This window comes from Mauremys mutica, chromosome 8, assembly GCF_020497125.1.
Source record: "Mauremys mutica isolate MM-2020 ecotype Southern chromosome 8, ASM2049712v1, whole genome shotgun sequence".
Classification (NCBI taxonomy): domain Eukaryota; kingdom Metazoa; phylum Chordata; order Testudines; family Geoemydidae; genus Mauremys; species Mauremys mutica.
The window spans coordinates 75,841,086-75,868,892 of record NC_059079.1 but is presented as its reverse complement, the minus strand read 5'-3'; the positions used below and the strand labels follow the sequence as shown (position 1 = coordinate 75,868,892).

General features: G+C 47.9%; 1 long non-coding RNA gene across 3 annotated transcripts in view; it reads right to left on the bottom strand.

Annotated features, from left to right (window-relative positions):
* Window positions 1-21,278, bottom strand: part of LOC123376718 — a 34,970-nt gene extending 13,692 nt beyond the window's left edge. Inside the window, exons 1-3 of one of the 3 annotated variants that reach the window (XR_006581910.1) lie at window positions 21,115-21,278; window positions 14,187-14,333; window positions 7,181-7,249 (exon numbers count right to left, since the gene is read on the bottom strand). This is a non-coding gene — a long non-coding RNA (uncharacterized LOC123376718). Of the gene's footprint in view, window positions 1-7,076; window positions 7,250-14,186; window positions 14,334-21,114 lie in introns of those variants that run through there. The other 2 variants (XR_006581909.1, XR_006581908.1) reach the window with 2 other exon arrangements.
* Between the last annotated feature and the right edge of the window lie 6,529 nt (window positions 21,279-27,807).

Genomic DNA, 27,807 nt, shown 5'->3' with positions numbered 1-27,807 from the left:
CATGCGGCTCTTCAGAGGTTAATATGCGGCTCCTTGCATAGGTGCTGACTCTGAGGCTGGAGCTACAGATGCCAACTTTCCAATGTGCTGTGGGGTGCTCACTGCTCAACCCCCTGCTCTGCCCCAGGTCCTGCCACCACTCCATACCTTCCCCCAAGGCCCCTGCCCCTTCCCCTGGGCCTGCCATGCCCTCGCTCCTCCCTCCTCCCCACCAGAGCCTCCTGTGCACTGCAAAACAGCTGATTGCGGTGGGCGTGGGGAGGGAAGGAGAGGTGCTGATTGGCAGAGCTGCCAGTGGGCGGGAGGCGCTGGGGGCTGGAGAGGTGTAGCGGATGTGGGGCTGCTGATGTATTACTGTGGCTCTTTGGCGATGTTCATTGGTAAATTCTGGCTCCTTCTCAGGCTCAGGTTGGCCACCCCTGCTAATGTGTTGATCAGACACCGCGAAGGGATGCGTCCAATTACACTGCGCCAGACGACAGCTTCGCACTTTTTGGATATTCTTGTTCTAGGGTTTGCTGTGCATTGGCTGATGAGGCTCCCACGCGGGCTGTGCACTTCGCTGATCCCTGCAGCCTGGAAATCACAGTGAGGACCAGCAAAGAATGGATTACAAAGAGCAGCGGGATAGGGCGACAAGCAACCCTTGGACACTCAGAGGTGTAGAGAATCTCACTTTGTCGGTAGGACCTGTGAAACCTTATTTGATAAAGGAACATGCACACGCAATGCTCATACACGCCGAACTGGCCATTCCACTGCTCTGCAGCTACTGGGGGAATGGGAAGATACATGGCATGGGAAGGCAGCCACGGTGCAGCCAGTGATGGAAGAGACAGAAGGCAGGTACGAGGTGCACGCGGAAAGCTATTTTGAGAGGAATAGACTTGCATAATTGGAGTTTTATCGGCTTCCAGGGGAGGGGAGAGGTCTAAATAGAACCATGTCCCCAGCTCTGCGAGCCAAGATCAAAATGACAAAGGCTATGAGCCATCCTGCCACTGGCCATAAGCTGCTGAGGTGTGACAGGGAACTGCCTGGTCCGTTCTGTAATCGGGGCCATGAGGCAGCTTTACATCAGTCGTTGTCGAAGAGAAGGTACCATCTGAGGGCCTGATCCCATGTCCATTGACGACACTGGAAGAATTCCCAAGGATTTCAGTGGGTCCCAGACAAGGCACTAGTCTGTCCCAGTTGCAAATTCCCCTCATTTCTGAGTGGCAACAGGGTAAAGTGGCCAGAGCACTGGGTTGGGAGTCAGGAGACGCAGAGTCTATTCTTATCGCTGACCTGCTGCAGGACCTTGTGCCAGTCACTTCACCTTTGTTTTCCTTTGGTCTGTCTAGGCTGTGAGCCCTTCAGAACGGGGGCTGTCTCTAGGTGCCTGGGCAGGATCTAGGACAGTGGGACCCTGAACCCCGCTGGGGCTTCTGTAGTACAAATCACCGCGGTTTATATGTCACACGAAGGTGGGTGTTTTTAACCCCCTCCCTCCATTCGTTTTAAGCTGTGTGCACAAAAATGAAGCTTAGCCCTTTAGCTGGACACAGGGAAAGTGAAGAATGCAACCGGGCAGGTTTGCACAAAGATGGCTCCGCATTGCCGCCTCGTTCCCGCATGCTTGTGTTTGTTAAACAACACCAGCATGTAATCCAGCTCAAACAGGACTTTAGTTCCTGTCAAAGAGACTGATCCCTTCTTCCTTGCAGCCTGTCATATTGAAAGGGACATGTCTGGTCAAATACAGCCCGAAATGTAGGCTGGGGAAAAATGAGCAGAGGAGAACAAAGCAGAGGAGTGTTTTGATGGAATTGTTAAAAGCCCAAATAAAAGGGCTGTTAATATAAACATCCCCTTGTAGTGTCTGCCCTGTGCTAGGGCAAAAGGAGGCAAAGTGAAATTGACTAGAAACAAAAGAGATACTGACTAGTTTATTTTCACAGTCCATGGTGAGTGAAGTGTACAAAGCAATGAAACAGCTGAAACAGACAAGAAACGTAGGGTTCAGGCAGGGAACTATGCCCATTTACAGCAGCTGAGGATCTAGTCCTAGATTTAAAAAAGTCTGTCCCGTTTAATAATAAAAGGTGGCACTTGTTTTTATAATGTAGGTACAGATTTTTTTAAATGTATGATTTTTAGCCTGAGAGCGTCTCTGAAATTTGGTCAGATGCCCAGATGCCACGGCAAGGCATGCCTAACCATCTTTTAACTAGCTAGCTGGGGCTCCACAGAATAGGTCATGCGGGTGTGAGACGAATCCTGACGGTGGCTAAGGGGGAGAATTCTTCCCTCAACGTTTTCAAAGCCGTGCGACGGGATTTAGCCACACAACTCCCACTGACCTTAATAACTCGCATTGACTTAAATGGGAGCCGCGTGGCTAAGTCCTGGGCAAGGCTGGAAATGTAGGAGTAAGTGTCAAAAGTAATTTATTCAACACATTTCTCAGCCTGCTAAACTCGGGGAAGCCAATTCTTAACAAGGATCTCAACAGCACCGGAGCCAACAGAGATGAAAACCTATGAGCTTTCCCTTTTTAAACCAAATTTCCTCTCTTCCCCCACAGCTGGCGAAAGCTGCTGAATTGACAGCCCGGGAGAGCAAAGTCCTTTGTCTAACCCCAGAACAGGCGCAGAAGAAGTGCAACATTTCTTGCACCCTGTCCAATCAGTGCCTGGTGCTGCCCAGATCTAGAGGGACCTGCTCTCTGAAGGAGAGAGGGAGTGAGTTCCCATGGCCCATTTAACCCCCAAGCTTTATGCTGAGACTGCCAGTGAGAGTACAGCCAATCATAGCGGAGCTTTTTGGGAAGTGGATTGCAGCCTCTTAGGAACTGGGATCAGACCCACTGTCTCATTCCTAGACCACGAGAAACATCCACAAGAAATGTGCAGTCACACCAAACTCACCTGGGCACATGGTCCACCACAAATACTAATCTTCAGCATTGTTTGCAGAAAGGTCTGACCCATTCTAAATCTGTACCAGCTGACTTCGCACCCACTCTGAGTGAGTACCTGGGGGACTATTCCAATGGCGCTGGGGCCCGGTCTGTGAGACTCAATGTTGATTTATGATTTCCATTGAAATTTTGTGAAATTCACAGCTTCACAGAGCTTTAATGTGAAAGTCAGTGTCTTTAACTGCAGTTTGCCTCAGAATTCCAGCTTCATTTGAACCCAGAACTCAGAGCAAAGCTCAAGAGGTAGAGAGCAACATAGGTGAACCCTTCTGACAAGTGAAATGAGAAATTTTGCACAATTCCAATAATTAACCATAGCCTTCCAAGCTGCCTTCACAAGGCAGTAACTTCCCGTCACTAGCAATGTGGGCCAGGAGCTGGTATCCCAGTGGCAAAAGGATCTGTATCTTAGAACCAATACCCCTCCCATTCACCTTATTTATATTAATTTATGAGGCCTGGCCCTGTTCTCCATCATGGTGAATTCGGCTTTCATGTCCTGACTTTCCTTTAAGAGCTCAGAGTAGAGAGACGGGCCCAAATCAAACGGCAGGACCATCGCACAGAGAGAAGCCAGTCTCCAGCTCCTTCTTCCCCTCAGTAACAACCAGGGGGCTGGAACCATTTGTACAGTGGGGGTGCTGAGATCCATTGAACCAAAGTGTAAACCCTGTCTATTATGGAAACCACTTCACGCCAGGGGATGCAGCAGCACCCTAGTTCCAGCACCTATGGTAACAATTCACATATTGTCACAGAATCACAGCAATGTAGGGCTGGAAGGGACCTTGAGAGGGCATCAAGTCCAGCCTTTGTACTGAGGCAGGACCAAGTAAGCCTAGACCATCCCTGACAGGTGTTTGTCCAACCTGTTCTTATTAACCTCCAGTGATGGGCATTCCACAACCTCCCTCGGAAGCCTGTTCCAGGGCTTCACTACCCTGAGAGTTAGGAAGTTTTTTCTAATATCTAACCTAAATCTCCCTTGCTGCAGATTAAGCCCATTACTGCTTGTCCTACCTTCAGAGGACATGGAGAACCACTGATCACCGTCCTCTTTAGAACAGCCCGTAGCATATCTGAAGCCTGTTATCAGGGCCCTCTCGGTCGTCTTTTTTCAAGACTAAACATACCCAGTATTTAACTTTCCCTCACTGGTCTGATTTACTAAACGTTTTGTCACTTTTTCTCTCCTGGACTCTCTCCAGCTTGCCCACATCTTTCCCAAAGTGTGGCGCCCAGAACTGGATACACCACCTCAGCTGAGACCTCACCAGTGCCGAGCAGAGTGGAACAATTACCTCCTGTGTTTTACATACGACACTCCTGGTAATACATCTCAGAATTACATTAGCCTTTTTGATGACTGCATCACCATGTTGACTCATATTCAATTTGTGATCCACCATAGCCCCCAGATCCTTTTCTGCTGCCCATGATCATCACTGATACGTAATAATGCAACTAAGGGAATCTAACGGCAATTCCCTGATGCACTAGTCTTAGCCTGTAGTTTGCTACCTAGATCCCAAGTGGATGACATCTGTGATATGAGAGTGTTTAACATCTGGGCAGTGCAGAGTCCAGGCTGGGAACTTCTGGAGCCTAGCAGGGAGGTTATGGAGCATGCTAGGAGTTAGAGGGTGGCCAAGCCGGCTGTGAGAAGGGAGGAGCCAGGCAGTTGTCAGGGTCTAGCTGGCAGGTTAGTCATCTGGGGGAGGAGTTAGCCTCTGCCATTATTGGAGGGATAACTCAGTGGTTTGTGCATTGGCCTGCTAAACCCCTGGTTGTGAGTTCAATCCTTAAGGGGGCCATTTAGAGATCTGGGGCAAAAATCTGTCAGGTCTCAATCTACTTGGTTTTGCTGTGAAGGCAGGGGACTAGACTCAACTCAATGGCCTTTCAAGGTCCCTTCCAGTTCTATGGGCTAGGTATAGGGGACTTGCCAGAGGTTTCAGCAGTAGGGATGACAGCCCAGGACTCCAGTGCAGTTTGCTGAGGCTGACTGTACATTCACTACATGGCTGTAGAGTTCAGGGTAGGTGAAAGCCACTGCTATGGTTTGAACATCCTACTCTGATTTTTTGGCAGCTTTTCCCTCTTTTTCTCCTGGAGCAGTCCTGCATCTAAACTTGCTCTCTCTCTTCTGGCCTAACCATTTCTAAAGGTGTTCGCAGAATGTCTCACATCTCTTTTGAGCTGAACAGCAGTTGACAAGATGAGATGATAGGGGAGGGGTTTTGTGAAATGCTCTGTTCAGCACAGGTGGAACATTTTTCTTCGCTACGCAAACAGTGGCTCTAGTAGGAAAGGCTATTGCGTGTAAAAGGTGAACTTTGATGGGCCAAGACCTGAGTTCAGATCCTGTTTTCCCCCTGCAATTCTAATCACTACTATCTACAGGTGTATGCTGTGTTCACTGACCTACTGTACGTGTGAGTGAGTCCATCAACAACCTGAGTTCAGGGCTTGGCAGGTATGTAAAGGAAAAAGTTACAGCCTCAATTACCTGAATATCATGGGGAGAGGCACTGAATGATTTCAGATAATCGAGGGTTTGGATAATTAAGCAAATGTTAATGAAGGGTGGAAACTTTTCTCTGATAACCCAAATTTCCTCGTAACTGCCCCATAGTTTGGTTTAAGGTGTATTCGTTTAGAAGTGGCTCTCTACACTGATCTTTTATGATTGTTCAGAGAAAGCAAACAGCTTCCTTTGCTCTCTGTTCTTCACTAAAGCCAACACCATGCCAGTATGCACCACTGGGATATTAATTAAAATGAGAAGCAGCTCTCCCGGGAGTGCCTCAGTGAGCTAACAAGTTTAATGCACACACGAGAACAAAGGAAGACAATGATGAGGTGGGGTGACCTGCACACAGACCTGTGTATTAGGAAGTTGTGAGTTCTGATCCCATCTCACCAACAAAATTGCTCCATCGCCATAGGCAGTTGCTTCGTCTCACCTTGCTTCAGTTTTCCCCTCTGTCACACAGGGGTGAGGTTTACTCCCTCCCTGGAGTGTTGTGACAATGAATTGGTTAATATTTGCACAGCGCTCTGTGCATGTGCTAACCAGTGCAGTTACTAGAACCTGATGCTAAAGAGTGCAAGTCAGTTACTAGCTAGTGAATTGGATACACAGATTGAACAAGCGATTGATAAACATACACATGCTAGGAGAGAGAACAAAATTAGAAAGACTCAAGGGGTATGTGTGGATGTGTGTTGCACACACAAACACAAACTCCTGCTGTGCACACTCAATGGAAGAAGCAATAAGGACATAGATGTGCAAAGCACAATATTAACAATAGCTCCTGAGCTAGGACTGTGTTGATGGGCATCTATCTCTAGAGGGACCTGGCTTGTGAGTCTTGGAGAAATGTCCAGGTAAGTAAGTGGGTAAATGTTGCACACAGGAAGCTATGTTAAAAGAATGTCAAGCTTGCAAAGCCAAGTGTTCAGTGTTAGGAGATGCGGAATGAAAGTTGCCCGTGCAACCTTTATTCGGCCCCCGGCTGCCTATGTATTAAGTTGATCCAGTAAAAGATATTCTCTCACCCACCTTGTCTCTCTGTGTATTACATGGTCACATGCTCGTCTTTGCACAGGACTCCAGTCTCATGCAGTGCCCAGGATGGACAGTGCTCACGGGATGGGTAGCTATTCAAGATTTAATTTTTATAATCCTAATTCAGTGTGTGGCCCCAGGCCTTCTTTACCACCCATGATTCAAACCTGCTCTGAACACCGAATTATTAGTTTCCTTGTGGGCTTTTCAGTGGTGCTCATCGCTGCAGTATTTGAGTACTCCACAAACATTTATCTTCACAGCAACCCTGTGAGCCAAGTGGCAGGGTTTAGCCCCATTTTACACATGGGAAATAGAGGCCCAGAGGGCCAGATTTTTTAAAGTATCTGAGCACTAGAGAAGCAGATAGGACCTGATTTTCCAGTATACTTAGCACTGTAATTTCAACCACCGCTCCAATCAACTCCATCTGCAGCTGTGAGCACTCAGCGCTTCTGCCAATCAGACCCCAGAGCTCAAACCAGGCACCCAAAAAATGAGGAACACAAGTTAGTAGCCACCTGTGAAACATTTGATGTAAGTGACTTGCCCAGCATCACATAGGAGCTTTGTGGCAGAGGCAGGGACAGAATCCAGTTCCCCAGGGGACCATTCAGCTGCCTTCACTATGAGACACCCACCGCCTTCTCTTCCTGCAGTTCCACTGTTTCATTCACTATCCAGCTTCTGCAACAAATGAGGCAGGGGTCCTAAACAGAGAACAGCCTTGTTAACAATGGAGCCCTGATTCATCCCCTGGGCAGCATCCAAACTATGCACTGAATTGTGGGAAAAAAACACTATGTGACTAAACACTGTATCATAAAGAATAAACCCCAGGGGGACACATTAAGGTTGCATGGGCAACCTTAAATTTGGCATTTCCTAACGTTGGAGTGCTTGGCTTTGCAATCTTAATAATGTTCTTTTAATGTACGGGGTTTCATGTACAATTCCCTAAGTTTTTAAAAAAGCACGCAAAGAGACAAAAGAAGTTCTAGCATGCAGCATCATATTGGCACCCACATGGATCATCAGCGGGGTTGGACCCTTTAGATCCACCACACAGACCTCTACTGCTTGAGCAAACAGAGTAACTGGCAGCAGTAGAAGGCTGTTATTGTTTATGTGGACCAGCCACTAGAGGGGGCCGCACACACTGCAAGCGGCTTTCACAAATATTTGCTGGCAGCAGAGGAAGGCTGAGACTCAAGAATCCTGAATTCTGTTCCAGGCTCTGGAGGGGAGTGTGCTCTAGGCTTTCAGACTTTTCTGTCCTGCTCCCCTCCTAACCTACCCCCTTCTGCCTCTACCCCCTACCATGTCCTTACATCAGCCTATCCCTTTCTGTTTCCCTCAGTGTCTGTCCCCCTCCTGCTCTGCTCCTATCCCCTCCTGGCCCCCTGCTTGTTTCTCCCCTCTCCCCCGTTGAGTCTGGCTGCTTTAGAGTGACCAGATAGCAAGTGTGAAAAATCAGGAGTGTGTGTGTGTGTGTGGGGGGGGGGGGTAATAGGAGCCCATATAAAAAAAAGCCCCAAATATCAGGACTGTCCTCATAAAATCGGGACATCTGGTCACCCTAGGCTGCTTCCTCCTTATCCACTCTGTCTAGGAGACAGCAGGGGAAGCATGAGAGCAGTGGAAAGACAGTCTCAGGTCTGGGGTGTGGTACCACAGTGGCCCTTGGCCACTGGAAGAATGAATTGCAGGAGAAGACCCTGGATGGAGCATGCTTAGGGGCTGGCCGGGGATGGTGCATGCACAGACTGTCAGCACACTGGAGCTGTGTAGGGATACAGCATGCTCCGCCCAGATGGAATCTTTGGAGAAGTTTGCTGCCAAACTCCAACAATCCTCTACTTGAGTGTATGCAAACCACCATTTCCAGAGGCTTATAACTTGGCCAGATTTGGGTGGGGTTTTCATTGGGACAGCAAAAAGGTACATCCCTGACCCCAGGGCAGGCCCCCTTCCACTGCCAGATTTCAAGCATGGAGGTGCTAAAGCTTTTCAACAAAATGGATGTAAGAGTTTTTCAGTGTGGGGAAAACAAAGTATTTTCTCCAGCTTTGTTCTCAGAACCATTTTTGCTTAAACTAAAAAAAAAAAAAAATAGCCACCCAAAACCAAATAAAGAGTCAGGCTGAGTCAGACACCTAGCCTGGGTGAACAGCTGAAGTGTGGCAAAATTATAATCAACTCTGAAGGAAAAAAAAGCCTCATAATGGAAAGTGTTGGGGGAAAAAAAGGCCATATAGACTCATAGACTTTAAAAGCCAGAAGGGACCATTGTGATCATCTAGTTTGTCCTCCTGCACATTGCAGGCCACAGAACCTCACCCACCCACTCCATAACAGACACTGAGTTACTGAAGTCCTCAAATCATGGTTTCATGACTTCGAGTTACAGAGAATCCACCATTAATACTAGTTCAACTCAGCAAGCGACCCGTGCTGCTGAGAAAGGTGACCCACCTCCAATCTGACCTGGGGGAAAATTCCTTCCTGACCCCAAATATGGCGATCAGTTAGACTCTGAACATGTGGACAACACCCACTAGCCAGACACCTGGGAAAGAATTCTCTGGAGTAACTTTTAGTGTCCCATCTCTGGCCATTGGAGATATTTGCTGCAAGTAGTTGCAGATCAGCTACATGCCATTGTAGGCAGTCCCATCATACCTTCCCCTACATAAACGTATCACGCTCAGTCTTGAAGGCAGTTAGGTTTCTTCCCCGCACTGCTCCCCTTGGAAGGTTGTTCCAGGACTTCACCCCTCTGATGGTTAGAAACCTTCATCTAATTTCAAGCCTAAATGTATTGATGGCCAGTATATATTCATTTGTCCTTGTGTCAACATTGGCACTTAAATAACTCCTCTCCCTCCCTGGCATTTATCACTCTAAAGTATTTGTAGAGAGCAATCATATCTCCCCTCAGTCTTCATTTGGTTAGGACAAACAAGCCAAGCTCCTCGAGTCTCCTCTCGTAAGGTAGGTTTCCATTCCTTGGATCGCCCTAGCAGCCCTTCTCGGCACATGTTCCAGTTTGAATTCATTTTTCTTAAACACGGGAGACCAGAATTGCACACAGTATTCCAGATGAGGTCTCACCAGTACCTGGAATAATGTTGCTGACACTTCCCAGTCTCTACTGGAAATACCTCACCTGATGCATCCTAGGATTGCATTCGCCTCTTTCATGGCCACATCACATTGGCAGCTCATAGTCAATGACAAGTGTCAGGCAACCTTAACTGTAGGATTTGCTGCAACTCTGCCTATAATACTCAGTGCAGCGGCATGGCGTTGCTGCATTAGGCTCCTCTGTCCAGTTATGAGACTTGAAAGGGTCAGTGTACCTTGCTTGACCGGAAAAGACTCAACCTCCTGCATCCAGAGCTGGACCCAGGGTTGGAAGCTCCCTCCCAGAATGAGAGGGGTTTTACAGATCTGCAAAGTTCAGCTGGGGATCTGGTTAGAGTCGTAACATACCCCAGAGTCTGGATGTGAGGCTTTGGTTCAGGCCCCTCTCTGTAAAGACAGAGAATGTGCAATTTGACTACTGCATGGGACCAGGCAGACGTCAAACATAAAGAGCTCCCTCCACTCGCATTCAGCCACACGTCTGCAAACAGAGACATTCTCCGTCTGTGCACAGCCGGCTCCCGCTGCTCTCTGACGCACTCTCTCATTACCCCACCCACGCTGCTTGGAGACGCAAGGACACCATTAGCAGGACAGTTGAACTTCAGTGGCCTTCGGCGTGGGCTGCCGACGCTCAGCACCTTTCAGGATTAGGTCCTTCAAGTCTAATTTCCTGCGCAGAATTCAAGGGGCCCAGTTCTGAAGTCAATTGCAGTTACTCATGTTCTGCCCGGGGAGAATCAGACCCAAGGAGAAGAACGTCTGGAAGACGTGCTTGTGCACTGTCTCTCTCTGTCTACAGTTCAGCCTTCCAATCCAGCCGGACTCCCATTCTTTAGGCCATTAAAGATGAATGGATGAATACTCAACTGCTTGTGCCGTGTGTGCTAACCTAGGCTTCCCCCTGGATCTGCTCCCTACTCTTTTACATGGGGTTACACCGCGCCGGTTTCAGGAACAGCTACATTTCGAAGGGCCCTTGTGCACTGGAGAGCAAGTTTTCACAAGATCATAAAAAATGGGAGCATCTTAAAGGAGCCCTGGGGCAGCGCGCTGCCTTTGCTCTGCCTTCTCCATGCTGTTTATGAAAACGGAGACGAGAACGTAGCCCAAATTATAGCGGGAAATCAGTGTACGGCTCCTGTGGGAAAAGATCTTCTCCTGTGTCGCTAGTGAGATTAGGCTTCTGCAGGTATGGCTTAGGAGAGTCTTATAACCAGGATGATCATTGATAAGATGCTGGTTCCTGCACTGATGGCCTCGAGAGACGGAAGTACTGTACTGTGAAGCCATGGAAACGGCAAGGCTAGGTGCTATGCTCTAATTGGGCCACTTCTCCTCACATCACAGCAGCACAGGCAGGTATGCTGCGATCTTTTTGTGTGTCTAAAATAGCAGGCTGCAGCGACAGTGCCCTGCCTTCAACAGCCATTAGACAGATTTACAGACTTGCCTCAGATTGAAGCGGGGCGTTCTCCTAATGGGATTTGCATCCGGCTGCAGCGCAAGCCCTTCCAGCCATGCCTTTGAGTCACCCCTCTGCATTATGGCTGGGTACTCGCTGCGTGCATGTCACACTTAAAAAAATTGGACACAGCTGGGCGGGGGGGAAGGAATCTAATTCACTGGCAGAATGCACTCCTTGTTTAAGGAGTTCCACAAGAGAAAGCACCCAAAGTCTCCTTTACAGGAACAGAACTTAAACAGCGTGTTACTGTTTGCCCAGAAACATAGGCCCACAGGCCCATGAAATTGTCAGGCTGTGCGAAGGCAGGGTCAGTTCCTTGCCACAATCACTTACAATATTCAACACACTGATTAAGCACTATTTGGGCTGAACTCCCTTTCCCTCCCTTGCACTTGAGGGCTGCCCCACTTCATGCACCTCCTCTGGGCTCTGCACATCTATATCCAAGGGGAAGCCAAAAACCAATCAGGCGCGATCCGAGTCCCTGAGTGACGAACACGCTCGGAAGCTGGAATTTATTCCTGTAAATATGTTTGCATTATTTAAAGCATTTTGATAAATCATAATAGGAGAGACATCTGCTGTCAAAACTGCAAACTGCATTCATGCCTAAGGCTAAAATTGGAAGAGGTTCTGCCTCAGAAAGCTTGTCAAACTTAGGGGAGCACTGCAGATTTTTGGGGGGAAAGAGAGATCTTCCCAGCAGGAATTAAATTCACAGTGTTAATATTAACTGAAGTGCTTTATCCCAGGCATGGCCCACTGGAAACGTGCCCTTTTGTGTCACTTTATTTAATGCTTTATCCTTTGGATCAGGCCGCTCTGCAAAGGCTGCATAAATTCCCTCCATGCATTCCAGTGATATGCACACAAGTGCTTGCCCGCCATCCAGCCGCGTGTTCCAAAGGCGAGCGAGCTGCTGTCAGCGTGCGTGCACATCTCATTGCAGAGGGCTCACCCTTGAACATGCCTCCTTCGGTGTTAGTCCTCGGAATTAATGTCTCCTAAGCCTGATGGCATTTGAAAGTCCCCAAAGCCGAGATTAACTCCTTGGGGTGGGAGTCAGTAGCATGCCTCGTCGCCAGCGCCGGGCTGTGGTTCTGGGTTAGGCTGACTCACAGCATCACAAGATTAATTGCCATGCGTTCCAGGAGGTTTATCACTGCCACCCTCGGCTTCACAGATCTCCCCGCTTGCCACCGCAGCTTTCCTTGCTTTGTGCGTGTGTATAAAATTTCCTAAGAGAGCATCAGTGAGGAGGCGCGTAATCACTTACCAGCCAAAATCTACCCTTTGCAGAAGCGTGACATTTCTGCAGGCATCTGCGCTGCACAGGGGAGCCCGTTACCAGGCCCTTAATCTGCGGAGAAGCAACTTTAGCAAAAAACAACCTTCGAGGGGCAGGTATTTTACCTCTGTGCCTTTTGGAGACAGTACAGCCTAGCAGGCCAGGCACCAGATGGGGAGTCAGGATAATTGGATTCTGTTCCCAGCTTTGCCACTGACCTACTGAATGGCCCTGGGCAAGACACGTCACTGCTCTGTGCCTCAATTCCCCCCCCGGGAATATAGGAGTGATAATGCTTTCCTACCTTTGGAAAGACCTTTGAGATCTGTAGATGAAAGGTCACCTATATGTGAGGAGTATGATGCATCTTATTGCTACAGGTGGTTCCTTTTTCAAAGCCTGCTTTGATCCTCATGGCATTGTTAATTGCCATGTTCTTGTTCTTGCAGTGAGAGTCATGGTGGTTTTCATGCACAGACGCTCTTCCTAGCTGTTTCTTGACCCGCAGTAGTATTGACAATTATTGAATTTTTTTTTGAATGAGTTTGGCGGTCATGAGTCCTGCCAGACTGGCACTACAGAACTGGCACAGCATGGGGGGGTGGGAGGGGGCAGCAGCACACGCTGCCTCACAGCTCCTTGCCAATGTGCCTAAGTCTCGAGCTGCGAGGATCATCTTGGAGGGTCAAAGGTTAACTCATTCTCCATGTCCCATTGAATCATTGGCTTCTCTACTGAGCCTACAAAGAAGGGAGGCAGATAGTTTCAAGATTAGGGACATCCAGACAGTAGGAACTGGGACGCCCATCAACTCATTTCCTATAAACCTCCAGATAGGCATCAGATGGTAACAACTGTGGGTCACTTCTGCTGCAGGCTAGAGTCACACCAGGAACACTGGGCTGAAAGGCTCCATGGTCTGGATCTTCAAACTGATTTTGATAACAGTTAGGTGCCTAGTCCCTTTGAGGAGCTGGGCCCATCTCCCTACACTAAGCTCCTAAGACATCCCCTAGCATTGACAAGTGTTATGACTGTCACAAGCATTATTCTCTCAATAATTAGCATCCTGCTGAATCTCCAGAGTCCTGGCAGCTAATTCATCTCTTGGAAGATCCTGAAAAATATCTGGAATATATTTAATAGTTTGGAAACCAGTTAAATGGAATTTATGGTCCATCCTGGATTCTCTGTCAAATCATGTTCTTTAAGGAGCGTGGTGCTCTTGGATATTACAAGTCATTCTCGTCCGATAGTTGATTATTTTGATCATAAATATTTGCCTCATCAAACAAAATTTGATAGTTTACTTTAACAATGGGTGACTTCAGAAGGTTCATTCTTTCATTCAGGGTAAGCTCACAGAAGTCTTATAGGAACCTCCTAAAACTCCAAAACCGGAATTGAGAGTCTTGTGGAAACAGGCCAGCTTGAGAGAATTGCAATTCTGCCTGGCACCTGTTGGGGTGGAAGTGTTGTGGGAAGAACCTTGCGCAAGGTATTCTGGCACATACACTTCTGGTGCGAACTGCAGCCAGGAAATGCAGAGCTTTGAAAAGGGAACAAAAAACTTCATCCAACCATTCGGAATGTCAGAGGTTTGGCTCAAGTTCTGGGTTTCTCTGGCTCATTTGTTTCTACCCAACATGTAAAGTGATTGGTAAATGACAATAGTTCACCTTAATATTCTCCATCCATCCCTGCCACCACCCCAATCAGCGTATCTCCAACAGGCAAAACTCACCAGGGGTTGGATTGCAGTAGTGGGGTCTGGATACCGAACACCCCAGGGTGCAGGAGTGTTCCGAGGTCAGGAGTTTGGTTCAGCCCATCAGAGAGATCAGAGCCAGTTGTAACATTTGAACCTGGGTACAGCTTCCAAACCACTGCCCTATAAATATTCAAGGCAGTTTGAATTCAGGGTTATGGGGCGTGGGCCTGTTCTCTACAAGCAGTTTTCCATTCAGCTGCACTCCTCTCTGATCAGTAGAGTTAAAAGTGAGAAGACAGATGGAAGACAAGGTCTGCAGTGTTCCTCTGACCCTCTTCTAATCTTTCTAGCAACCTCACAAGCTTTTCTGGTTCTTTGGGGGCTTGATTAGTGGTCTACTGGTCCAACCATGTCTTTCCAGCCCTAGAAGCTGATTTTCTGATTGTACTGACAGTTCCTAACCTTCCAAAACTCGCCCGGCCATTTCCAATGCTTCTCTTCCAAGTTTCCCAACCCCATAAACTATCAATCCAGGCATTTATGTCACATGCATCGATGAGCTCTAATTTTCTTGATATTCCCCCAGCTACCCTCAGTGCCAGATTTGCCTGTGCGATGTAGTATTATATGCTAAACACTGTTGGGCTGTTGCAATACTTGTATGGGAGATCTCTAAGGAGTACTGTAGGAAGCAGTGCTGGTAATTCATAACAGAGCAATCTTGCCTTTAGACCAGTGCCCAGTGATTTCCCTACACCCCCCCTGAATTTTCCCAACACCCCCCCCCAGTTTTGTGAGCTAGTTACATACCCATTTAGTGACTGTTTGGAAATCTGAATTTAAACTGAAACATTAATACACACTTTAAAAGCTTATACAGTGTATGATAAAATATGTGTATCTGAAAAAGTATAATAGATATGAAAAGTATGAACATAGACTAGCTTCCTTGCTTCCTTATACAGCTGTTTTTTATGATGTCAGTGCATTCATTTCAGTGATGTTGGCCAACCTAATAATTTCAAATGATGATTTGTAAGCAAAGTCTAAATGAGCTCTCCCTGACAGCTAGTGATGAGCTGGGAGCTAAGGCTTCAGGGCCAGATTATATTTACATTCACACCTAATCTACCTAGGTATCCAGCAAACAGAGCTGTGTTGTCCAAGTGATAGATTTTGGCTGGGGTTGGGTTACAAACCACTTGAATGTAGGGGGAAGAGGGGATGAAATGTTGTTCTTATTGTATGAGTAAAGGGCAGTAGAACTGTACTTAGCCTGTGATGATTTGAAGGCATCAAGAGAGAGGGTGGGGACCTGTCCCTCTCCACTGTTTAAAGACAGAGCTGATTAGGCTCAATAGATAGTCTTTTGTTCTGTTAAGTGACCACTGCAGCTGAAATCACTGACAATCAGGTCTAAGTGCTTAGTCCTGTTGTGGGGACAGTGTTCCTGTGGGTACAGTGTTTTTGTGTAAGAGACAGCCCAGACTGCACTAGCAGCGAGGTTCCCGCACTGAGAGCTCAGCTGAAATCACTGAGAGCTGGTGGAACCTCAAGAGACCAACTCGCAGAGATCACAGTGGTAGGTGACAGCAGAAGGTGACTGTGCTGGGCCATTGGCAACAGAGCGGTGGAGTGAACGGTGGCACAACGAACAGCCATGGCCAGAGCGAACTGTGCCTTTTTGTCCCCCACCTGGGAGGTGTACTCACGTGAAAGTGAAGTCTGAGTCTCCAGTGACCAAGGACAACACCGGTGAGTGGAGTACGGTGGAGGGAAAAGTGAGGGGCACGTTAAATAACCATTTGTTTGTTGGACTATATTTTAGTCACTTTGCTCCAGAATGCTAGATTTGTGACTGGGAATGGAAACTTATATAAATATGTTTCCCATTGGCCATTATCTTTGAAAAATCATGGTGATCGGGGGAGGTCCCGGATGACTGGAAAAAAGCTAATGTAGTGCCCATCTTTAAAAAAGGGAAGAAGGAAGATCCAGGGAACTACAGGCCAGTCAGTCTCACCTCAGTCCCTGAAAAAATCATGGAACAGGTCCTCAATGAATCAATTCTGAACCACTTAAAGGAGGGGAAAGTGATCAGGAACAGTCAGCATGGATTCACCAAGGGCAAGTCATGCCTGACTAACCTAATTGCCTTCTATGATGAGATAACCGGCTCTGTGGATGAGGGGAAAGCAGTGGATGTGCTATTTCTGGACTTTAGCAAAGCTTTTGATACAGTTTCCCCACAGTATTCTTGCCAGCAAGTTAAAGAAGTATGGGCTGGATGAATGGACGATAAGGTGGATAGAAAACTGGCTAGATGGTCAGGCTCAATGGGTAGTGATCAATGGTTCCATGTCTAGTTGGCAGCCGGTATCAAGTGGAGTGCCCCAAGGGTCGGTGCTGGGGCCGGTTTTGTTCAATATCTTCATTAACGATCTGGAGGATGGTGTGGACTGCACCCTTAGCAAGTTTGCAGATGACACTAAACTGGGAGGAGTGGTTGATACGCTGGAGGGTAGGGCTAGGATACAGAGGGACCTAGACAAATTAGAGGATTGGGCCAAAAGAAATATGATGAGGTTCAACAAGGACAAGTGCAGAGTCCTGCATGTAGGACGGAAGAATCCCATGCACTGCTACAGACTAGGGACCGAACGGCTGGGCAGCAGTTCTGCAGAAAAGGACCTAGGGGTTATGGTGGACGAAAAGCTGAATATGAGTCAACAGTGTGCCCTTGCTGCCAAGAAGGCTAATGGCATTTTGGGTTGTATAAGTAGGGGCATTTCCAGCAGATCGAGGGATGTGATCATTCCCCTCTATTCAGTACTGGTGAGGCCTCATTTGGAGCACTGTGTCCAGTTTTGGGCCCCACACTACAAGAAGGATGTGGATAAATTGGAGAGAGTCCAGCGGAGGGCAACAAAAATGATTAGGGGGCTGGAGCACATGACTTATGAGGAGAGGCTGAGGGAATTGAGATTGTTTAGCCTGCAGAAGAGACGAATGAAGGGGGATTTGATAGCTGCTTTCAACTATCTGAAAGGGGGTTCCAAAGAGGATGGATCTAGACTGTTCTCAGTGGTAGAAGATGACAGAACAAGGAGTAATGGTCTCAAGTTGCAGAGAGGGAGGTTTAGGTTGGACATTAGGAAAAACTTTTTCACTAGTAGGTGGTGAAGAACTGGAAGGGTTACCTAGGGAGGTGGTGGAATCTCCTTCCTTAGAGGTTTTTAAGGTCAGGCTTGACAAAGCCCTGTCTGGGATGATTTAGTTGGGTTTGGTCCTGCTTTGAGCAGGGGGTTGGACTAGATACCTCCTGAGGTCCCTTCCAACCCTGAGATTCTATGATTCTATGAAGATTTTTAAAATGCAGTATTTGCCAAGGTTGTTATCTCACATTGTTGCTATCTTGGGAGGTAATTATGTTGGGGCGTTTCTGTACTAAACATTTTTATTATAATTAATTTTTACATAAGAATGGTCATACTGGGTTAGACCCATGGTCCATATAGCCCAGTACCCTGTCTTACAACAGTGGTCAAGGCCAGGTGCTTCAGAGGGAATGAACAGCACAGGTAGTCATCAAGTGATCCATTCCCTGTTGCCCATTCCCAGCTTCTGGCAAACAGGCTAGGGACACTCAGAGCATGGTGTTGCATCCCTCTCATCCTGGCTAATAGCCACAGATGGACCTGTTCTCCAGGAATTTATCTAGTTCTTTTAAAAATCTTGTTATAGTTTTGGTCTTCACAGCATCCCCTGGCAAAGAGTTCCCTGGGTTGACTTTATATTGTGTGAAGAAATACTTCCTTTTGTTTTTTTAAATCTGCTGCCTATTAATTTCATTGGGTGACTGCTAGTTCTTGTGTTGTGTGAAGGATTAAATAAAATTTCCTTATTCACTTTCTTCGCACCAGTCAAGATTTTGTAGACCTCTATCATATCCCCATTAGTCATCTCTTTTCTAAGCTGAAAATTCCCAGTTACTTTAATCTCTCCTCCTGTTTCATACCCCTCATCATTTTAGTTGCCCATCGCTGTACCTTTTCCAATTCCAATATATATTTTTTAGGATGGGTGACCAGATCTACACACACTATTCAAGGTGTGCACGTACCATGGATTTATATAGAGGCAATATGATATTTTCTGTCTTATTATCTATCCCTTTCTTAATGATTCCCAACATTGTTTGCTTTTGTGACTGATGCTGCACATGGAGTGGATGTTTTCAGAGAACTATCCACAATGACTCCAAGATCTCTTCCTTGAGTGTTAACAGCTAATTCAGATGCCATCATTTTGTATGTATAGTTGAGATTGCTTTCCAATGTGCATTACTTTACATTTATCAACATTGAATTTAATTTGCCATTTTGTTGCCCAGTCACCCAGTTTTGTGAGATCCCTTTGTAGCTCTTCGCAGTCTGCCTGGGACTTAACTATCTTGAATAGTTTTGTATCATCTGCAAATTTTGCCACCTCACTGTTTACCCATTTTTCCAGATGAATATGTTGAATAGGACTGGTCCCAGTACTGACCCCTCAAGGATACCACTATTTATCTCTCTACATTGTGAAAACTGATCATTTATTCCTACCCTTTGTTTCCCATCTTTTAACCAGTTACTGATCCATGAGAGGACCTTCCCTCTTACCCCATGATGGCTTACTTTTCAAAAGTCAATTTAAATTAAATACATTTTTTTTTAAATTATATATTTTTTTAGAAATCTAGATCTGTTATGTGTTTTGGTATAACTTGCATTTTCCTTATGTTAAATTTGCATTATCCTAACAAAACATTTACTTTATTCACTTTCTTCACATCAGTCAAGATTTTATAGACCTCTAGCATATTCCCCCTTAGTTGTTTCTTTTCTAAGCTGAAAATTCCCAGTCATTTTAATTTCTTCTCCTGTTTCATACCCCTAATCATTTTAGTTGCCCATCTCTGTACCTTTTGCATTTCCAGTATGTCTTTTTTGGGATGGGGTAACCAGATCTGCACACAGTATTCAAGGTGTACATGTGCCATGGATTTATATAGAGGCAATATGATATTTTCTGTCTTATTATCTATCCCTTTCTTTAAAAAGCAAAGGTTTCAGAGTAGCAGCCATGTTAGTCTGTATTGCAAAAAGAACATAAGCTTTCGTGGGCTACATCCAATGAAGTGGACTGTAACCCACGAAAGCTTATGCTCAAATAAATTTGTTAGTCTCTAAGGTGCCACAAGTGCTCCTGTTCTTTTTAAAAAAGCAAACAGAATGTTGGGAATCACTGACTGCTGCTGCACACTGAGTGGATGTTTTCAGGGAACTATCCACAATGACTGCAAGATCTTTCTTGAGTGTTAACAGCTAATTCAGACTCCTTCATTTTGTATGTATAGTTGAGATTGTTTTCCAATGTACATTACTTTGCATTTATCAACACTAAATTTCATCTGCCATTTTTGTTGCCCAGTCACCCAGTTTTGTGAGATCCCTCTGTAATTCTTCGCAGTCTGCCTGGGACTTAACTATCTTGAATAGTTTTGTATCATCTGCAAATTTTGCCACCTCACTGTTTACCCATTTTTCCAGATCATTTATGAATATGTTGAACAGCGCTGGTCCCAGTACCGACCCCTCAGGGATACCACTATTTATCTCTCTCCATTCTGAAAACTGATCATTTATTCCTACCCTTTGTTTCCCATCTTTTAACCAGTTACTGATCCATGAGAGGACTTTCCTCTTACCCCATGATGGCTTACTTTTCAAAAGTCAATTTAAATTAAATACTTTTTTTTAAAATGTATATTTTTTTAGAAATCTAGACCTGTTATGTGTTATGGTATAACTTGCATTATTCTTACATTAAATTTGCATAATCCTAACAAAACATTTACTTTATTCATCTCTCTTTTATATATCTCATTGGTCCTGACACCCCCCCCTGTAAATTCGAACACCCCCCCTAATTTCAATTCCTGGGGAAACCACTGGCAGTGCCTCAGCATAGGGATGGGGAAATTGTGCTTCTGAAGGTACTGGCTTTGGGATGAGAAATAAAACTGAGGTCTCGCACACTCATTGTCAGTAAAGATCCCAGGGTAATTGCATTCAGCCCCCTAACATTCCCCCTGAAGTTTTCATTGTATGTGACACTCTTCAGTCCCTGTCCTAAACTGGTGTGTGATGTTACTGTGGTCCACTAAACAGCTGATGCTCCAGAGGTGGCTGCATTCAGCAGTGGATAAAGTAGTCCCACTGGGTAGACAGGAATCTAGCTTGTAGTTGATAGAGCAGTTTGAGGTGCTCCAGGATGCAAGGTGCTATCTAAATGGCAGATGGTTATTATCCCATGCTTCCCTGGCCTTAACCTTTGGATGCTCTGCTCATCCTCTTTAGTGCTTCTCTCACCCTCTTACATATTCCTTGACTGTCTGATGGTCCCTGGCCCTTGGTGGTGCTGCCAGCCACCTTCGATCCTCCCCTGAACCCATCCCAAGCTCTCTGCCATTCACCTGCCTTCACATCATGTTCACACGGTGCTTTCTCCTACGTTTCTCCTGCGCCACCTCTTGTGGTGCTGGACAAAGGATATTGTAGAGGAGGAGCCTTTGAAAGGATTTTGGGGTTGGTTTGGAGTTCCCAGACTCCCAATGGGCAGTGTCTAGCAGTCATATCACTTCAGTTCTATGCACACATCTCATGCTTAGATTCCTCCCTGGATATGTTGCCAGATCCTCAGATGATGCAAATTGGTGTAGCTTTATTGGCATCAATGGAGACATGCTGATTTACACAGCTGAGGATCCAGCTCATTTAATTGCACTGCAGTGGTGATCCCACAGTGCCTCTGACTCGCAGGGATAATCTCACCCTTATTTAGTTCCTCTGTGTTCTACATTAAAAACCGGCTAGACACTCAGACAACGTTTTAAATACGAACGTTTCTATTTTACCCAGTTCACTCCTTGAGCCTGCTTCCTTCGCGATGACCTAGTCCTCTGCTTGTGACCTCACAGTTGAGTCCACAGAGCTAACTGCGGGCATCCTCACTCAGTTTGAATCTAGCCTTCAATTGTCTTCAGTGGGGAGTTTGCCTGAGGCCATGACCTCCGCATCCAATCTGTGCTGCTGAATAGTGATGTCACAGACTTGGGAGAAGACATCACTGAATGACTCAGCCCAGGCTGATTAGACAGGATGGGCATTTACTGACAGATCAGTGCAGCGTTGCAATGTTCATTCGTCTGCAGAGCGGTTCCCGTGCAACCTTTAAGACCCCTGCACTCTGCAGGGCTGCCCAGAGGGATTCAGGGGGCCTGGGGCAAAGCAATTTCGGGGGCCCCTTCCATAAAAAAAAATTACAATACTATATTCTCGTGGGGGCCCCTGCAGGGCCAGGCGCAAATAGCCCCACTTGCTCCCCCACCCATGGGCGGCCCTGGGAAAAATAAACCTTCTGCATCTTGGCACAAATCCAGTTTTGAGAAAACTTCTTTACAAGGTATCACTGGTTCTCAGCATCAGCTAGTGCTAAAAGGCACTAAGGCTCATTAAAAGGGTTGGACAAATATGTGCCGTCGAAACTGTTTCTGGATTGACAACTAGGGGTTTTTAAAAAGCAGAAAAAAATCACGGCCAATGTCTGCTTTCCTTCAAAATTTGTTGTGTTTTTTTTTAATTGAAAAGCTGAAATTAGTCTGCCATAACCTGAATATGGTTTGGGGTTTCAGAAGTGTGTGGCCAAATATCTGCTGCTTGCTGTGTTTGATTGTTTAAAGAAACAATAAAAAAATTCTGCTTAAAAAAAATCCAAAACTTTTTGAACCACCTCAGCTTGTGACCAAACGCCTGAGCCCATCCAGTCAGAGATTTTTCCAGGTTTCTGATACTCTGCTGGCTTCCTTGACTCATATGTCTCCATAACTTTGGGTTCATTTAGGTTGGAACATAAGAACATAAGAATGGCCATACTGGGTCAAACCAAAGGTCCATCCAGCCCAGTATCCAGTCTACCAACAATGGCCAATGCCAAGTGCCCCAGAGGGAGTGAACCTAACAGGTAATGATCAAGTGATCTCTCTCCTGCCATCCATCTCCACCCTCTGACAAACAGAGGCTAGGGACACCATTCCTTACCCATCCTGGCTAATAGCCATTAATGGACTTAACCTCCATGCATTTATCTGTTTCTTAGAGACTGGCTCCATGGGGTCCCTCACAAACTGGAGACAGTAACTGTGGGTTTGTCTTTAGTATAGCTTATGTACATACTCCACAAACTGAGCATTTGAGCTTGTTCCAAATCTGGGATGAGCCTATGTTGTGAAAACTGAAATGCTCAAAATAGCACATGCATGTGAATGGACATAGGGTGTTAAAATTAAATCAACACAGGGGATCTCAAACTGGGGGTCGGGACCCCTCAGGGGGTCACGAGGTTATTACTGGGGGCCGCGAGCTGTCAGCCTCCACATCAAACCCTGCTTTGCCTCCAGCATTTATAATAGTGTTAAATATATAAAAAAGTGTTTTTAATTTATAAGGGGGGGGTCACACTCACAGGTTTGCTATGTGAAAGGGGTCACCAGTACAAAAGTTTGAGAACCACTGAATTAACCCCTCTGGAGCCTCAGGAAAGGAGGTTGGGAAGGAGGTAGGTGGTGTAGGATATTGCTCTTCTCATGTGATCCCTCCTCCAGCGGCTAATTTTAAATGAAGCTACCCTCCCCTGACATGAATCTCCCTATGGCACTGAAATTAAATGTAGACTATAATTTGGCATTTGAGAAGTGAAAAGGATGGTAGCCCTAATGGAAAAGCTAACAGCTTGGCTCTTCTGCAAGCCTCAAACTGCTGAATGAGCTTTAGGGTAGGGAAGGCTGTGCCTCCCAAACAGCCTGGCTCTGCCCCCTATCCAACCCCCACCCACTTCCTGCCCCCCGACTGCCCGCCCCCCTCAGAATCCCCGACCCATCCTGCTCCTTGCCCCCTCACCGTCCCCCAGAGACCCTCCACTACCATCCCAGGACCCCATCCCTGCTCCCTGTCCCCTGACTGCCCCGACCCCTATTCAACCCCCCTGCTGAGTCCTGACAGACCCCTGGAACGCCCACAATCCAACCCTCCCGTTCCCTGCCCCTGACCGCCCCCCCAACCTCTGCCCCCTCCCTGTCCCCAGGACTCCCTGCCCCTTAGCCAACCCGCCCAGCCCTGGCCCCTTACCCCTGGCTCCCCTCTCACAGCGTGGCTCCGGCGGGGCCCGAGCCCCACCCTGCTCAGAGCCACGTGGTCAGGAGGCGGGGCTGGGAGCTCCAGGCTGAGCTCAGCTCCCTCTGCTCAGCCTGGAGCTCGCAGCCCCGCCCCCTCATCACGCAGCTCTGAGTGGGGCGGGGCTCAGGGGCCCCGCCGGAGCCACACTGCAGCTGTCCGGGATGGTGCTGGATGGGCTGAGGCTCCGGGAGGCGGAGCCTCAGCCATGCTCCTGGGGGCCCCTGCGGAGCCCGGGGCCTGGGGCAAATTGCCCCACTTGCCCCCCCCTCTGGTTGGCCCTGGCGCTCTGACTGATGTACCCGCTATCCCTGCTATCCCTTCCATGAACAGTAGGGGGTAATCATGCACCCTCTGCTTGCTGCAGGGATCCCCCTAGAGATATTAGTCCCCACACCCGTGTATACAGCTGAACTATGCTATCACGGTGACCAGCTGTTCACAGCGAGGGCAGCCATGTTTGTCCACCTTTACGCCCTTGTGGTGCTGGAGGGACCTTGGCAAATGGCTGACGTCCTCAGTCACCAAGAGCCTCTCAGGTTCGGACCGTTTGAGTGCTGAGAACCTCTGGAGGAGCGAATGCTGAAATGGCTGAGCCACTCCAGCCTTCTACAGGGAGTGAATGCCCAACACTGGGAAGTGCTGCAGTTTTCCTTCAGCTACCCAATAGTGCATCAGTTCCTGCTCCGTTTCCTTCAGGCTGGGGGGACTCAAACTGTGCTTTCCTTCACTGCATTCCAGGGGCTTGATACTGTGGGGAGGGCTCCGAGGGATTCCCTCAGGCCTGCCCTGAGACAGTTAGTTCAGCCCAGCATTTCCCAGCCTGTGGGCTGTGTAGCAGGCCTGCAAGTTACGCTGCAGCCCTTGCTGCAAGGACCTTAGCACAGTCACCTTTGCAGTGGCCAGGCGAAACAACAAGGCATTAAAAATGAATGATTTCACTAGCCCGCTGCGCACGTGGGGTCTAAACCTAATCAATGGTTTCATTTCATCAGTAGGCAGGGGCGGCTCTACCTTTTTGGCCGCCCCAAGCAGTCATGCGTGGGAGGCGCCCCGGAGCCGCGGGAGCAGCGGACCTCCCGCGGGCATGACTGCGGAGGGTCCGCTGGTCGCGCGGCTCGGCTGGACCTCCCACAGCTGCGGACGGTTCGCAGGTCCGGCGGCTCCGCTTGAGCTGCCGCAGTCATGCCTGCGGGAGGTCCACTGGAGCCGCGGGACGAGCGCCCCCTCCGCAGTCATGCCTGCGGCAGGTCCGGTCGTCCCGGGGCTCCGGCGGACTTTCCGCAGGCATGACTGCGGCAGGTCTGCCTGCCCAGCCTGCCGCCCCCCCGGGAAAGGGCCGCCCCACGCGCGTGCTTGCCGCGCTGGGGTCTGGAGCCGGCCCTGTCAGTAGGTACCAGATCATGACCCTCCCCACAAATGCCTCTCAAAGAAGCCACAAAGCTGGCATAGCTGGTCACCCCATGGATTGTCCTGGTGTGGGGGAAATCCTTGCGTAGCATAGGGCCACTGGCTCTTTGCTACCCGCTCCTGCGTCTCCGGAGTGGGGAGTATGTTGGGAGCACCATGGGGAAGAGAGGCCATGGCTGGGGTGCCCTTGTGATCTATTGGCACTGGGAGCAGTAGCCCTGACAAGGACAGGGGAGTGTAAGTGTGGTTTAAAGGGGCTGTGCTTCATTCAGCACAGAACCGAAAGGACTGGGGAAGGCGGCAAAGACTTGAGCCCTGCATTACAAAGCGTTTTTTGTTGATACTGGAGTGCTTTGATACTCTGATCCTATAGATACAGAATATAGACATTTCTGTATTTAAAATATCCTGCACCCATAATTCCTCCAGTTGCCGTTTGTTTGTGGCATAGTAATGGACTAGTCCTGTGAAAATGCCCCATAATGCTAGGCCATCATAGCCAAATGCACATCTCGTCCGATGCAGCCTGCACGTCACATTTCCGAGAGGCCTTTGCCAATGTTCCCACCCACCCCGCATCACTCCAAAGACCCTCACATAAGGGAAAAGACCACCACTGCATGAAGAAACACTGTGCCATATTCACACAATGCAGGTGGGCATGATATGGCTTGAGTAGATGGAGGCCACATCCTTTGCACTTCCCCAGACAAAAATGTTAACAAAACTGGTGCTCAGATTGAGAGCACATCTCACTATAGTGGGAGTTCAAAACCTTACAAGAATGTTGTAGTACCAAAAAAAGCATACATTGTTAACAAGGAGGGTAATTGCCCACTGGAACAATTTATCCAGAGTCATGGTGGATTCTCCGTCACTGGCAATTTCTAAATCAAGATTGGATGTTTTTACAAAAGATCTGACCTAGGGATTATTCCGGGGCAGGGCTCTGGCCTGTGTGATACCGGGGGTCAGACTAGATGGTCACAAGGGTCCCTTCTGGCCTTGGAATCTATGAAAAATACATCCAGGCATTAGACACCCAGAGTTCAAGTTAACATACTATTAATTGTGGCTTTTAGAGGTCCTAGCCACGCTGTGCTTGGTGGTGTACAGACTCCTAGCAAGAGACAGCCCCTGCCCTGAGGGGGTTACAGTCTAAACAGACAAGGGGTCAGAGTGGAAACAGTGGCACAGACAGCTGAAGTGACTGGCCCAAGGCCCCCCGGCAGATAAGTAGCAGAGCTAGGAACAGGACACAGGTTTCATGGGCCAGTGTCTTGGATGCTAAACTCCACTGCTTCTGTAAAAGGAGAGCCACTCTTGGAGAGTCTTGAGATGCAGATGAAGGCACAGGGAGGGATGTCTCATTCCTAGAATCATTCACAGAACACATTAATTATTCACTGCGATAGCTCCGGAATGCCAGGTCACAACTGGATGAGTCATGTCCTTGGAAGAAAGGCAATCCATTACACAATGCATGGTTAGACTGTGGAACTCATTGCCACAGGATGTCATTGAGGCCAAGAACTTAGCAAGATTCAAGGTGGGATCAGACAGTTGTATGGATAACAAGGATAACCAGAGATAGAATAGCGAATGCTAAAAAAGAGGTGTGAGAAAAGGAGATTAATCCTCTGGCTTCAGGGCTAAACCTCTCTCTAACTATTAGGGGATTGGTTGATACCTTCATGGGGCCAGATTATTCCCCAACTACCTACTGTGCGGTTCTTGCCCTTGTTGGAGACAGGATATTGGACTAGCAGGATCTTGGGTCTAATCCAGTCTGGCAATTCCTAGGTTCCTAGGTACCCTACCTCCCCCATGTGTAAGTCTCACCCACAAATCCCCCAGAAATAAAGCAGGAGAGTTCAGCATAAGGAATAGCACAAGATTTAATGACTACTAACCTCCTGTGCCAGAGCCTGCTCATCTAGGGGCATGGGTGCAACTCAATGGAGAAATCTGAAATGGCAATTGTGCTGCCCCCAGGTGCACACAAACGGGACTGCAAGAGCAGCATTTCTTCTGTTCATTCATTGACAGCACAGCTCTAACAAGGAACACGTTGTTCTTTTAAGGATTTCTGGAAAGAATTCAGGGCAGAGACGCCTGCTGTAGTCACAAACGGCGATAGGTGCTGTTAACAGAATGGCCCTGTTCGCCAAATGTATTATAGGGACCAGTCGTGCCGTGGCTGTTAAGGACCAGCTGTGACCTGTTGCCCAGTGATAGGGTTCTAGTTTCTCTGATTCTATGAGCTCCCGGCCCACACAGCAGCATGAGCATTTTGACTCACAGACGACCCTGCTCCAATGTGCTTTGTCAAATCTAAATGGGTTGATGCCAGGGCTGTTCAGAGATTCCATTTGTGCAAGTATTTTGCTGCATCATCATAGAGCTGCCAGATGGAATATTTTGGAATCCTTCCTCACTTGGCCTACCCCAGTGGTTTGCAACATTTCTGGGCTCAGGACTAGGGTTGCCAGGTGTCCGGTTTTCAACCGGAATGTCTGGTTGAAAAGGGACCCTGGTGGCTCTGGTCAGCACTGCTGACTGGGCCGTTAAAAGTCTGGTTGGTGGCAGGCTCCCTACCTGCTGTGTCTCCGCATGGGTCCTGGGAAGCAGCTGGCCTGTCCACACTCCGGCTCCTACATGCCGGAGTGAGCTGCCCCCTCCCCAAGCACTGCCTCCGCAGCTCCCATTGGTGGGGAACTGTGGCCAATGAGAGCTGCAGGGGTGGCGCTTGCAGATGAGGCAGCACGCAGAGCTTCCTGGCCACACCTCTGCATAGGAGACAGAGAGGGGACATGCCACTGCTTCCAGGAGCTGCTTGAGGTAAGTGCTGCCTGGAGTCTGCACCCCTAATCTCCTCCTGCACCCCAACCCCCTACCCCAGCTCTGATCCCCCTCCTTCCCTCCAAACCCCTCAATGCCAGCAAGGAGCCCCCTCCTTCACCCAAACC